We start from the raw sequence: 13,075 nt of genomic DNA, 5'->3' as shown, positions 1-13,075 counted from the left end.
GTTTATACAGATAGCGGTGTAGATATTTCCATTTTTATACAGATCGCGGTGTAGATATTTCCATGTTTATACAGATCGCGGTGTAGATGTTTCCATGTTTATACAGATAGCGGTGTAGGTATTTCCATCTTTCTACAGATGGCATTGTAGATATTTCCATGTTTATACAGATGGCGGTCTAGATATTTCAATGTTTATATAGATGGTGGTGTAGATATTACCATGTTTATACAGGTAGCGGTGTAGATATTTCCATGTTTATACAGATTGTTGTGAAGATATTTCCATGTTTATACAGATCACGGTGTAGATGTTTCCATGTTTATACTGATCGTGGTGTAGATATTTCCATGTTTATAGAGATGGCGGTGTAGATATTTCCATGTTCATAGAGATAGCGGTGTTGATTTTTCCATGTTTATAGAGATAGCGGTGTGGATATTTCCATGTTTATACAGATAGGGGTGCAGATATTTCCATGTTTATAGAGATGGCGGTATAGATATTTAAATGTTTATATAGATCACGGTGTAGATATTTGCTTGTTTATACAAATAGCGGTGTAGTTATTTCCATGTTTATACAGATAGCGGTGTAGATATTTCCAGGTATATACAGATGGCTGTGTAGATATTTCCATGTTTATGCCGATGGCTGTGTAGATATTTCCATGTTTATTCAGATGACTTTGTAGGTATTTCCAAGGTTATACAGATGGCGGTGTAGATATTTCCATGTTTATAGAGATAGCAGTGTAGATATTTCCATGTTTATACAGATAGCGGTGTAGATATTTCCATGTTTAAACAGATCGTGGTGTAGATATTTCCATGTTTATATAGATGGTGGTGTAGATATTACCATGTTTATACAGATAGCGTTGAAGATATTTCCATGTATATACAGATCGTGGTGAAGATATTTCCATGTTTATAAAGATCGCGGTGTAGGTATTTCCATGTTTAAACAGATAGCGGTGTAGATATTTACATGCTTATACAGATGGCTGTGTAGATATTTCCATGTGTATACAGATGGCATTGTAGATATTTCCATGTTTATACAGATGAGTGTCTAGGTATTTCCATGTTTTTACAGATGGCACTGCAGATATTTCCATGTTTATAGAGATAGCGGTGTAGATATTTCCATGTTTGTACAGATGGCGGTGTTGATATTTCCATCTATACACAGATGGCCGTGAAGATATTTCCATGTTTATACAGATGGCGGCGAAGATATTTCCATGGACATGCAGATGGCGGTGTAGATAATTCCATGTTTATACAGATAGCGGTGTAGATATTTCCATGTTTACACAGATGGTGGTGTAGATATTTCCGTTTTTATACACACGGCGGAGTAGATACTTCGATCTTTATGGAGATGGCAGTGTAGATATTTTCATGTTTATAGAGATGGCGGTGTAGATATTTCCATATTTATAGAGATAGCGGTGTAGATATTTCCATCTTTCTACAGATGGCAGTGTAGATATTTCCATGTTTATACAGATGGCCGTGTAGCTTTTTCCATATTTATACAGATGTCTGTGTAGATATTTCCATGTGTATACAGATGGTATTGCAGGTATTTCCATGTTTATACAGATGGTGGTGTAGATATTTCCATGCTTATACAGTTGGCGGTGTAGATATTTCCATGTTTTTACAGATGGCAGTGTAGATATTTCAATGTTTATAGAGATGGCACTCTAGATATTTCCATGTTTATAACCATAACGGTGGAGATATATCCATGTTTATACAGAGAGCAGTGGAGATATTTCCATGTTTACACACTTAGCGGTGTACATATTTCCATGTTTATAGAGACAGCGGTGTCGGTATTTCCATGTTTATACAGATAGCGGTGCAGATATTTCCATGTTTACACAGATGCCTATGCAGATATTTCCATATTTATACAGAGGTCTTTGTAGATATTTCAATGTTTATACAAATGGCAGTGTAGATATTAAATATTCCTACACATGACTGTGTAGGTATTTCCATGTTTATACAGATGTCTTTGTAGATATTTCCATGTTTATAGAGATAGCGGTGCAGATATTTCCATGTTTATACAGATAGCGGTGTGTATATTTCCATGTATATACAGATCATTGTGTAGATATTTCCATGTTTATACAGATACCGGTGTAGATATTTCCATGTTTATACAGACCGCAGTGTAGATATTTCCATGTTTATAGAGATAGCAGTGTAGTTATTTCCATGTTTGTACAGATGGCGGTGTTGATGTTTCCATCTATACACAGATTGCCCTGTAGGTATTTCCATGTGTATTCGGATGGCATTGAAGATATTTCCATGTTTATACAGATGGTGGTGTAGATATTTCCATGTTTACATAGATGACTGTATAGGTATTTCCATGTTTATACAGATGGCGGTGTAGATATTTCCATGATTGTAGAGATAGCTGTGTAGATATTTCCATGTTTATACAGATAGCGGTGTAGATATTTCCATGATTATACAGATCGCGGTGTAGATATTTCCATGTTTATACAGATCCTGGTGTAGATATTTCCATGTTTATACAGATAGCGGTGTAGATATTTCCATCTTTCTACAGATGGCATTGTAGAGATTTCCATGTTTATACAGATGGCGGTCTAGATATTTCCATGTTTATATAGATGGTGGTGTAGATATTACCATGTTTATACAGGTTGCGGTGTAGATATTTCCATGTTTATACAGATTGTGGTGAAGATACTTCCATGTTTATACAGATCACGGTGTAGATATTTCCATGTTTATACAGACCGCGGTGTAGATATTTCCATGTTTATACAGACAGCGGTGTAGATATTTCCATATTTATACAGATTACGGTGTAGTAATTTCCATGTTTATACAGATAGCGGTGTAAATATTTCCATGTTTATACAGATCACGGTGTAGGTATTTCCATGTTTATAGAGATAGCGGTGTAGATATTTCCATGTTTATACAGATAGCGGTGTAGATATTTCCATGTTTATACAGACTGCGGTGTAGATATTTCCATGGTTATACAGATAGCGGTGCAGATATTTCCATGTTTGTACAGATGGCGGTGTTGATATTTCCATCTATACACAGATGACCGTGTAGATATTTCCATGTTTATACAGATAGCGGTGTAGTTATTTCCATGTTTATATAGATAGCAGTGTAGATATTTCCATGTATATACTGATCGTGGTGTAGATATTTCCATGTTTAAATAGAGGGCGGTGTAGATATTTCCATGTTCATAGAGATAGCGGTGTTGATTTTTCTATGTTAATAGAGACAGCTGTGTGGGTATTTCCATGTTTATACAGATAGGGGTGTAGATATTTCCATGTTTATAGAGATGGCGGTGTCGATATTTCCATGTTTATACAGATCACGGTGTAGATATTTCCATGTTTATACAGATCGCGGTGTAGATATTTCCATGTTTGTACAGATCATGGTGTAGATATTTCCATGTTTATACAGATCGCGATGTTGATATTACCATGTTTATAGGGATGGTGGTGCGAATATTTCCACATTTATACAGCTAGCGATGCATTTATTAGCATGTTTATACAGATAGTGGTGTAGATAATTCCATGTATAAACAGATGTCTGAGTATATATTTCCAGGTTTATACAGATAGCGGTGTAGATATTTCCATGTATGTACAGATGTCTCTGTAGATATTTCCATGTTTATACAGATGGCTGTGTAGATTTTTCCATGTTTATACAGATGACTTTGTAGGTATTTCCATGTTTATACAGATAGCGATCTAGATATTTCCAAGTTTATACAGATCGCAGTGTAGATATTTCCATGTTTATACAGGTCGCGGTGTAGATATTTCCATGTTTATACAGATGGTGGTGTAGATATTTCCATGTTTATAGAGATGACGGTGTAGATATTTCCATATTTATAGAGATAGCGGTGTAGATATATCCATGTTCATAGAGATAGCAGTGAGGATATTTCCATGTTTATACAGATAGCAGTGTAGATACTTCCACATTTATAGAGATAGCGGTTTAGATATTTCATATTTATACAGATATCGGTGTAGATATTTCCATGATTATATAGATTGCGGTATAGATATTTCCATGTTTATACAGATAGTGGTGTAGATATTTCCACGTTTATACAGATGGCGGTGTAGATATTTCCATGTTTCTACAAATGGCAGTGTAGATATTTCCATGTTTATAGAGATGGCGGTGTAGATATTTCCATGTTTATATAGATGGCAGTGTAGATATTTTCTTGTTTATGTAGATGGCGTTGTAGATACCTCCATGTTTAAAGAGATGGCGGTGTGTATATTTCCATGTTGATGGAGATAGCGGTGTAGATATTTCCATGTTTATAGAGATAGCGGCGAAGTTATTTCCATTTTTATAGAGATAGCGGTGTAGATATTTCCATGTTTCTACAGATGACTGTGTAGATATTTCCATGTTTGTTCAGATGGCAATGCAGATATTTCCATGTTTATAGAGATAACCGTGTAGATATTTTCATGTTTATACAGATTGCGGTGGAGGTATGTCCATGTTTATACAGATAGAAATGGAGATATTTCCACGTTAATACACATAGCATTGTAGATATTTCCATGTTTATACAGATAGAGGTGTAGATATTTCCATGTTTATACAGATGGCTGTGCCGATATTTCCATGATAATACAGAGTTCTCTCTAGACATTTCCATGTTTATATAGATGACAGTGTAGATATTTCCCGGTGTATACAGATGACTGTGTAGATATTTCCATGTTAATACAGATAGCGGTGTAGATATTTCCATGTTTATAGAGATAGCGGTGTAGATATTTCCATGTTTATAGAGATAGCGGTTTAAATATTTCCATCTTTATACAGATAGTGGTGTAGATATTTCCATGTTTATACAGATGGCGGTGAAGATACAGCCATGTTTCTGAAGATGGCAGTGTAGATATTTTCATGTTTACATAGATGGTGGTGTAGATATTTCCATGTTTACAGAGATTGCAGTGTAGATATTTCCATGTTTATAGTGCAAGTGGTGTAGGAATTTCCATGTTTATAGAGATAGCGGTGTAGACATTTCCTTATTTATACAGGTAGCGGTGTAGATATTTCCATGTTTATACAGATGGCTGTGTATGTATTTCCATGTTTATACAGATGACTTTGTAGGTATTTCCATGTTTATACAGATGGCGGTGTAGGTATTTCCATGTTTATACAGATGGCGGTGTAGATATTTCCATGTTTATGGAGATAGCTGTGTAGATATTTCCATGTTTATTCAGATAGCGATCTAGATATTTCCATGTTTATACAGATGGCAGTGTAGATATTTCCATGTTTATACAGGTCACGGTGTAGATATTTCCATGTTTATACAGATGACGGTGTAGATATTTCCATGTTTATAGAGATGGCGGTGTTGATATTTCCATGTTTATAGAGATAGCCGTTTAGATATATCCAGGTTCATAGAGATAGCAGTGAGGATATTTCCATGTTTATACAGATTGCGGTGTAGATATTTCCATGTTTATACATAGAACGGTGTAGATATTTCCACGTTTATGCAGATGGCCGTGTAGATATTTCCATGTTTCTGCAAATGGCAGTGTAGATATTTCCATGTTTATAGAGATGGCGGTGTATATATTTCCATGTTTATATAGATGGCAGTGTAGATATTTTCATGTTTACATAGATGGCGGTGTAGATATTTCCATGTATACAGAGATTGCGGTGTAGATATTTCCATGTTTATAGTGGAAATGGTGTAGGAATTTCCATGTTTATAGAGATAGCGGTGTAGACATTTCCATATTTATACAGGTAGCGGTGTAGGTATTTCCATGTTTATGCAGATGGTGGTGTAGATATTTCCATGTTTCTAAAGATGGCGGTGTAGATATTTCCTTGTTTATACAGATAGCGGTGTATATAATTCCATGTATATACAGATAGCGGTGTAGATATTTCCATGTTTACACAGATAGCGGTGGAGATATTTCCCTGTTTATACAGATAGCGATGTTGATATTTCCATGTTTATACAGATAGCGGTGTAGATATTTCCATGTTTATAGAGATAGCGGTGTAGATATTTCCATGTTTATACAGATGGCAGTGTAGATATTTCCATGTGTATACAGATGGCTTTATAGATATTTCCATGTTTATATATATAGCGGTGTAGATATTTCCATGTTTACAGATATAGCAGTATAGATATTTCCATCCTTCACAGATTGCGGTGTAGACATTGCAAACTTTACACAGATAGCGGTGTAGATATTTCCAAGTTTACACAGATAACTGTGTCGATATTTCCATGTTTACAGAGATATCATTGTAGATATTTCCATGTTTATACAGATAGCGGTGTAGTTATTTACATGTTGATACAGATAGCGGTGTAGATATTTTCAGGGTTATGCAGATAGTGGTGTAGATATTTCCACGTTTTACAGATAGCTTTGTAGATATTTCCCTGTTTACACTGATAGCGTTGTAATTATTTCCATGCTTACACAGACAGCGTTGTAGATATTTCCATGCTTACACAGATTGCGCTGTTGATATTTCCAAGTTTACACAGATAGCTGTGTAGATATTTCCATGTTTACACAGATAGCGTTGTAGATATTTCATTGTTTACAGAGATAGCGGTGTAGGTATTTCCATGTTTTTCAAGATACCGGTGAAGGTATTACCGTGTTTATAAATGTAGCGGTGGAGATATTTCCATGTTTATAGAGATAGCATTGTTGATATTTCCATGTTTATACTGAGTGCAGTGTAGTTATTTCCATGTTGATACAGATAGTGGTGTAGATATTTCCATGTTTATACAGGTAGCGGTGTTGAAATTCCCATGTTTATACAGATCGCTTTGTGGACATTTCCATCTCTCTACAGATGTCAGTGTAGATATTTCCAAGTTTATACAGATGGCAGTGTACGTATTTCCATGTTTATACAGATGTGTGTGTAGATATTTCCATGTATATGCAGATGGCGATGTAGATATTTCCTTGTTTATAGGGATGGCGGTGTAGTTATTTCTATGTTTACAGAGATAGCAGTGTAAGTATTTCCATGCTTATAGAGATGGTGGTGTAAGTATTTTCATGTTTATAGAGATAGCGGTGTAGATATTTCCATGTTTATACAGATAGCGGTGTAGATATTTCCATGTTTATACAGAAAGCGGTGTAGATATTTCCATGTTTATACAGATAGCGGTGGAGACGTTTCCCTGTTTATACAGATAGCGGTGTAGATATTTCCATCTTTATACAGATGGCAGTGTAGATATTTCCGTGTTTATACAGATAGCAGTGTAGATATTTACATGTCTATAGAGGTAGCGGTGTAGGTATTTCCATATTTATACAGATTGCGGTGTAGATATTTCCATCTTTATACAGATGGCGGTGTAGATATTTCCATGTTTATACAGATAGCAGTGTAGATACTTCCATGTTTATACAGATAGCAGTGTAGATATTTCCATGTTTATACAGATAGCGGTGTAGATATTTCCTTGTTTATACAGATAGTGGTGTAGATATTTCCAAGTTTATACGGATGGCGGTGAAGATACATCCATGTTTCTGAAGATGGCGGTGTAGATATTTTCATGTTTATAGAGAAGGTGGTGTAGATATTTCCATGTTTATACAGATGTCTTTGTAGATATTTCCATGTTTATACAGATAGCGTTGTAGATATTTCCATGTTTATAGAGATGGCGGTCTATTTATTTCTAAGTTTATAGAGATAGCGGTGTAAATATTTCCAGGTTTATACAGAGAGCGGTGTAGATATTTCCACGTTTTACAGATAGCGGTGTAGATATTTCCATGTTTATACAGGTAGCGGTGTAGAAATTCCCATGTTGATACAGATCGCTTTGTAGACATTTCCATCTTTCTACAGATGTCAGTGTAGATATTTCCAAGTTTATACAGACGGCAGTGTAGATATTTCCATGTTTATACAGATGTCTGTGTAGATATTTCCATGTTTATGCAGATGGCGGTGTAGATATTTCCATGTTTATAGAGATGGCAGTGTAGTTATTTCTTTGTTTATAGAGATAGCGGTGTAAATATCTCCATGTTTATAGAGATGATGGTGTAATTATTTTCATGTTTATAGAGATAGCGGTGAAGCTATTTCCATGTTTATACAGAAAACGGTGTTGTTATTTCCATGTTTGCACAGATATCGGTGTACATATTTCCATGTTTATACAGCTCGCGGTGTAGATATTTCCATCTTTATACAGATGGCAGTGTACATATTTCCATGTTTATAAAGATAGTGGTGTAGAAATTTCCATGTCTATAGAGATAGCGGTGTAGGTATTTCCATATTTATACAGATTGCGGTGTAGATATTTCCAACTTTATACAGATGGCGGTGTAGATATTTCCATGTTTATACAGATGGCAGTGAAGATATTTCCATGTTTATACTGATAGTGGTGTAGATATTTCCATGTTTATACAGATGGCGGTGTAGATACATCCATGTTTCTGAAGATGGTGGTGTAGATATTTTCATGTTTATAGAGATGGCAGTGTAGATATATCCATGTTTATACAGATGTCTGTGTAGATATTTCCATGTTTATGCAGATAGCGGTGTAGATATTTCCATGTCCATAGAGATGGCTGTATAGTTATTTCTAAGTTTATAGAGATAGCGGTGTAAATATTTCCATGTTTATAGAGATGGTGGTGTAAGTATTTTCATCTTTATAGAGATAGCGGTGTAGGTATTTCCATGTTTATACAGATGGCGGTGTTGATATTTCCATCTTTATACAGACAGCGGTGTAGATATTTCCATGTTTATACAGCTTGCTGTGTAGATATTTCCATCTTTATACAGATGGCAGTGTAGATATTTCCATGTTTATACAGATAGCGGTGTAGATATTTCCATGTCTATAGAGATAGCTGTGTAGTTATTTCCATATTTATACAGATTGCGGTGTAAATATTTCCGTCTTTATACAGATGGCGGTGTAGATATTTCCATGTTTATACAGATGGCAGTGAAGATATTTCCATGTTTATACAGATAGTGGGGTAGTTATTTCGATGTTTATACAGATGGCGGTGTAGATACATTCATGTTTCTGTTGATGGCGGTGTAGATATTTTCATGTTTATAGAGATGGAGGTGTAGATATTTCCATGTATATAGAGATAGCAGTGTAGATATTTTCATGTTTATAGAGAAAGCGGTGCAGGTATTTCCATGTTTATAGAGATAGCGGTGTAGATATTTCTATATTTATACAGACAGCGGTGTAGGTATTTCCATGTTTATACAGATTGCGGTGTAGATATTTCCATGTTTCTACAGATGGCGGTGTAGATATTTCCTTGTTTATACAGACAGCGGTGTAGATATTTCCATGTTTATACAGGTAGCGGTGTAGATATTTCCAAGTTTACAGAGATAGCGGTGTAGTTTTTTCCATCTTTGCCCAGATTGCCGTGTAGATATTTCCATGTTTACGCAGATAGCTGTGTAGATATTTCCAAGGTTATACAGATAGCTGTGTAGATATTTCCATGTTTACACACATACCGTGGTAGATATTTCCATGTTTATACAGATTGCGGTTTAGATTTGTCCATGATTATACAGATAGCGGTGTAGATATTTTCATGTTTATACAGATAGTGGTGGAGATATTTCCATGTTTATAGAGACTGCGGTATAGATATTTCCATGTTTATACAGATAGCGGTGTAGATATTTCCATGTTTACAGAGATAGCAGTGTAGATATTTCCATCTTTGCACAGATTGCTGTGTAGATATTTCCATTTTTACACAGATAGCTGTGTAGATATTTCCAAGTTTACACAGATAGCTGTGTAGATATTTCCATGTTTACGCAGATAGCATTGTATATATTTCCATGTCTATTCAGATATCGGTGTAGATATTTCCCTGTTTATACAGATAGCGATGTAGATATTTCCATGTATATACAGATAACGGTGTAGATATTTCCATGTTTATAGAGATAGCGGTGTAGATATTTCCATGTTTATACAGATGGCTGTGTAGATATTTCCATGTTTGTACAGATGGCAGTGTAGATATTTCCATGTTTATACAGACTGCGCTGGAGATATTTCCATGTTTATGCAGATGACAGTGTAGATATTTCCATGTTTATACAGATAGCTGTGTAGATATTTCCATGTTTACAGAGATAGCGGTGTAGATATTTCCATCTTTGCACAGATTGCGGTGTAGGTATTGCCAAATTTACACAGATTGCGGTGTAGATATTTCCAAGTTTACACAGATAGCTGTTTAGATATTTCCATGTTTACAGAGATAGCATTGTAGATATTTCCATGTTTATACAGATTACGGTGTAGTTATTTCCATGTTGATACAGATAGTGGTGTAGATATTTCCATGTTTATACAGGTAGCGGTGTTGAAATTCCCATGTTTATACAGATCGCTTTGTAGACATTTCCATCTTTCTACAGATGTCAGTGTAGATATTTCCAAGTTTATAAAGATGGCAGTGTAGATATTTCCATGTTTATACAGATGTGTGTGTAGATATTTCAATGTATATGCAGATGGCGGTGTAGATATTTCTATGTTTATTGGGATGGCGGTGTAGTTATTTCTATGTTTATAGAGATAGCGGTGTAAATATTTCCATGCTTATAGAGATCGTGGTGTAAGTATTTTCATGTTTATAGAGATATCGGTGTAGATATTTCCATGTTTATACAGATAACGGTGTTGGTATTTCCATGTTTTTAGAGATAGCGGTGTAGATATTTCCATGTTTATAGAGCTCGCGGTGTAGATATTTCCATCTTTATACAGATGGCAGTGTAGATATTTCCATGTTTATACAGATAGCGGTGTAGATATTTACATGTCTATAGAGGTAGCGGTGTAGGTATTTCCATATTTATACAGATTGCGGTGTAGATATTTCCATCTTTATACAGATGGCCGGGTAGATATTTCCATGTTTATAGAGGTAGCTGTGTAGATATTTCCATGTTTATACAGATAGCGGTGTAGATATTTCCATGTTTTTACAGATAGCGGTGTAGATATTTCCATGTTTTTACAGATAACGGTGTAGATATTTCCATGTTTACACAGATTGCGGTGTAGATATTTCCATCTTTCTACAGATGGCATTGTAAATATTTCCATGTTTATACAGATGGCGGTGTAGATATTTCCAAGTTTATATAGATGGTGGTGTAGATATTACCATGTTTATACAGATAGCGGTGGAGATATTTCCAAGTATATACAGATCATGGTGAAGATATTTCCATGTTTATACAGATTGCGATGTAGATATTTCCATCTTTATACAGATCGCGGTGTAGGTATTTCCAGGTTTATACAGATAGCGGTGTAGATATTTCCATGTTTATACAGATAGTGGTGTAGGTATTTCCATGTTTATAGAGATAGCGGTGTAGTTATTTCCATGTTTATAGACATAGCGGTGTAGATATTTCCATGTTTATATAGATGGCGTTGTAGATATTTCCATGTTTTTACCGATAGCGGTGTTGGTATTTCCACGTTTATACAGATAGCGATGTAGATATTTCCATGGTTATACAGCTCGCGGTGCTGATATTTATATCTTTATACAGATGGCATTGTAGATATTTCCTTATTCACACAGATGGCGGTGTAGATGTTTCCATGTTTATACAGATGGCAAAGTAGTTAGTTCCATGTTTATGGAAATGGCAGTGTAGATATTTTCAAGTTTATAGAGATGGCGGTGTAGATATTTCCACGTTAATAGAGATAGCAGTGTAGATATTTACATGTTTATACAGATGGCTGTGTAGATATTTCCATGTGTATACAGATGGCATTGAAGATATTTCCATGTTTATACAGATGACTGTATAGGTATTTCCATGTTTTTACAGATGGCGGTGCAGATATTTCCGTGTTTTTGCAGATGGCGATGTAGATATTTCCATGTTTATACAGATAGTGGTGGAGATATTTCCATGTTTATACAGATGGCTGTGTAATTATTTCCATGTTTATACAGATGGCGGTGTAGATAATTCCATGTTTACAGATGGTGGTGCATATATTCCTATGTTTACAGAGATAGCGGTGTAGATATTTCAATCTTTGCACAGATTTTGGTGTAGATATTTCCATCTTTACACAGACAGCGGTGTAGATATTTCCAGGTTTACACAGATAGCTGTGTAAATATTTCCATGTTTACACAGATAGCTTTGAAGATATTTCCATGTTTACACCGATAGCGTTGTAGCTATTTCCATGTTTGTAGAGATAGTGATGTAGATATTTCCATGTTTATACAGATAGCGGTGTAGATATTTCCATGTTTATACAGATAGCGGTGTTGATATTTCCATGTTTATATAGATAGCGTTGTAGATATTTCCATGTTTTTACAGCTCGCAGTATAGATATTTCCATCTTTATACACATGGTTGTGCAGATATTTCCATGTATATACAGATCGTGGTGTAGTTATTGCCATGATTATACAGATGGCGGCGTAGTTAGATCCATGTTTATGGAGATGGCGGTGTAGATACTTTCATGTTAATAGAGATGGTGGTGTAGATATTTCCGTGTTTATACAGATTGCGGTGTAGATATTTCCATGTTTATAGAGATATCCCTGTAGGTATTTCAATGTTTATAGAGATAGCGGTGCAGATATTTCCGTGTTTATACAGAAGGCGGTGTAGATATTTCCATGTGTATACAGATGGCAGTGTATATATTTACATGTTTATAGAGATTGTGGTGTAGATATTTCCATGTTTATACAGATGACTGTGTAGATATTTTCATGTTCATACAGATGGCGGCGTAGTTATTTCCATGTTTATAGAGATAACGGTATAGATATTTCCATGTTTTTACAGATAGCGGTGTAGATATTTCCGTGTTTATAAAGATAGCGGAGCAGATCTTTCCATCTTTATACAGATAGCGGTTTAGATAT

Source organism: Pan paniscus, chromosome 5 (genome assembly GCF_029289425.2).
Source record: "Pan paniscus chromosome 5, NHGRI_mPanPan1-v2.0_pri, whole genome shotgun sequence".
Lineage (NCBI taxonomy): Eukaryota > Metazoa > Chordata > Mammalia > Primates > Hominidae > Pan > Pan paniscus.
Note: the sequence above shows the minus strand (reverse complement) of the source record.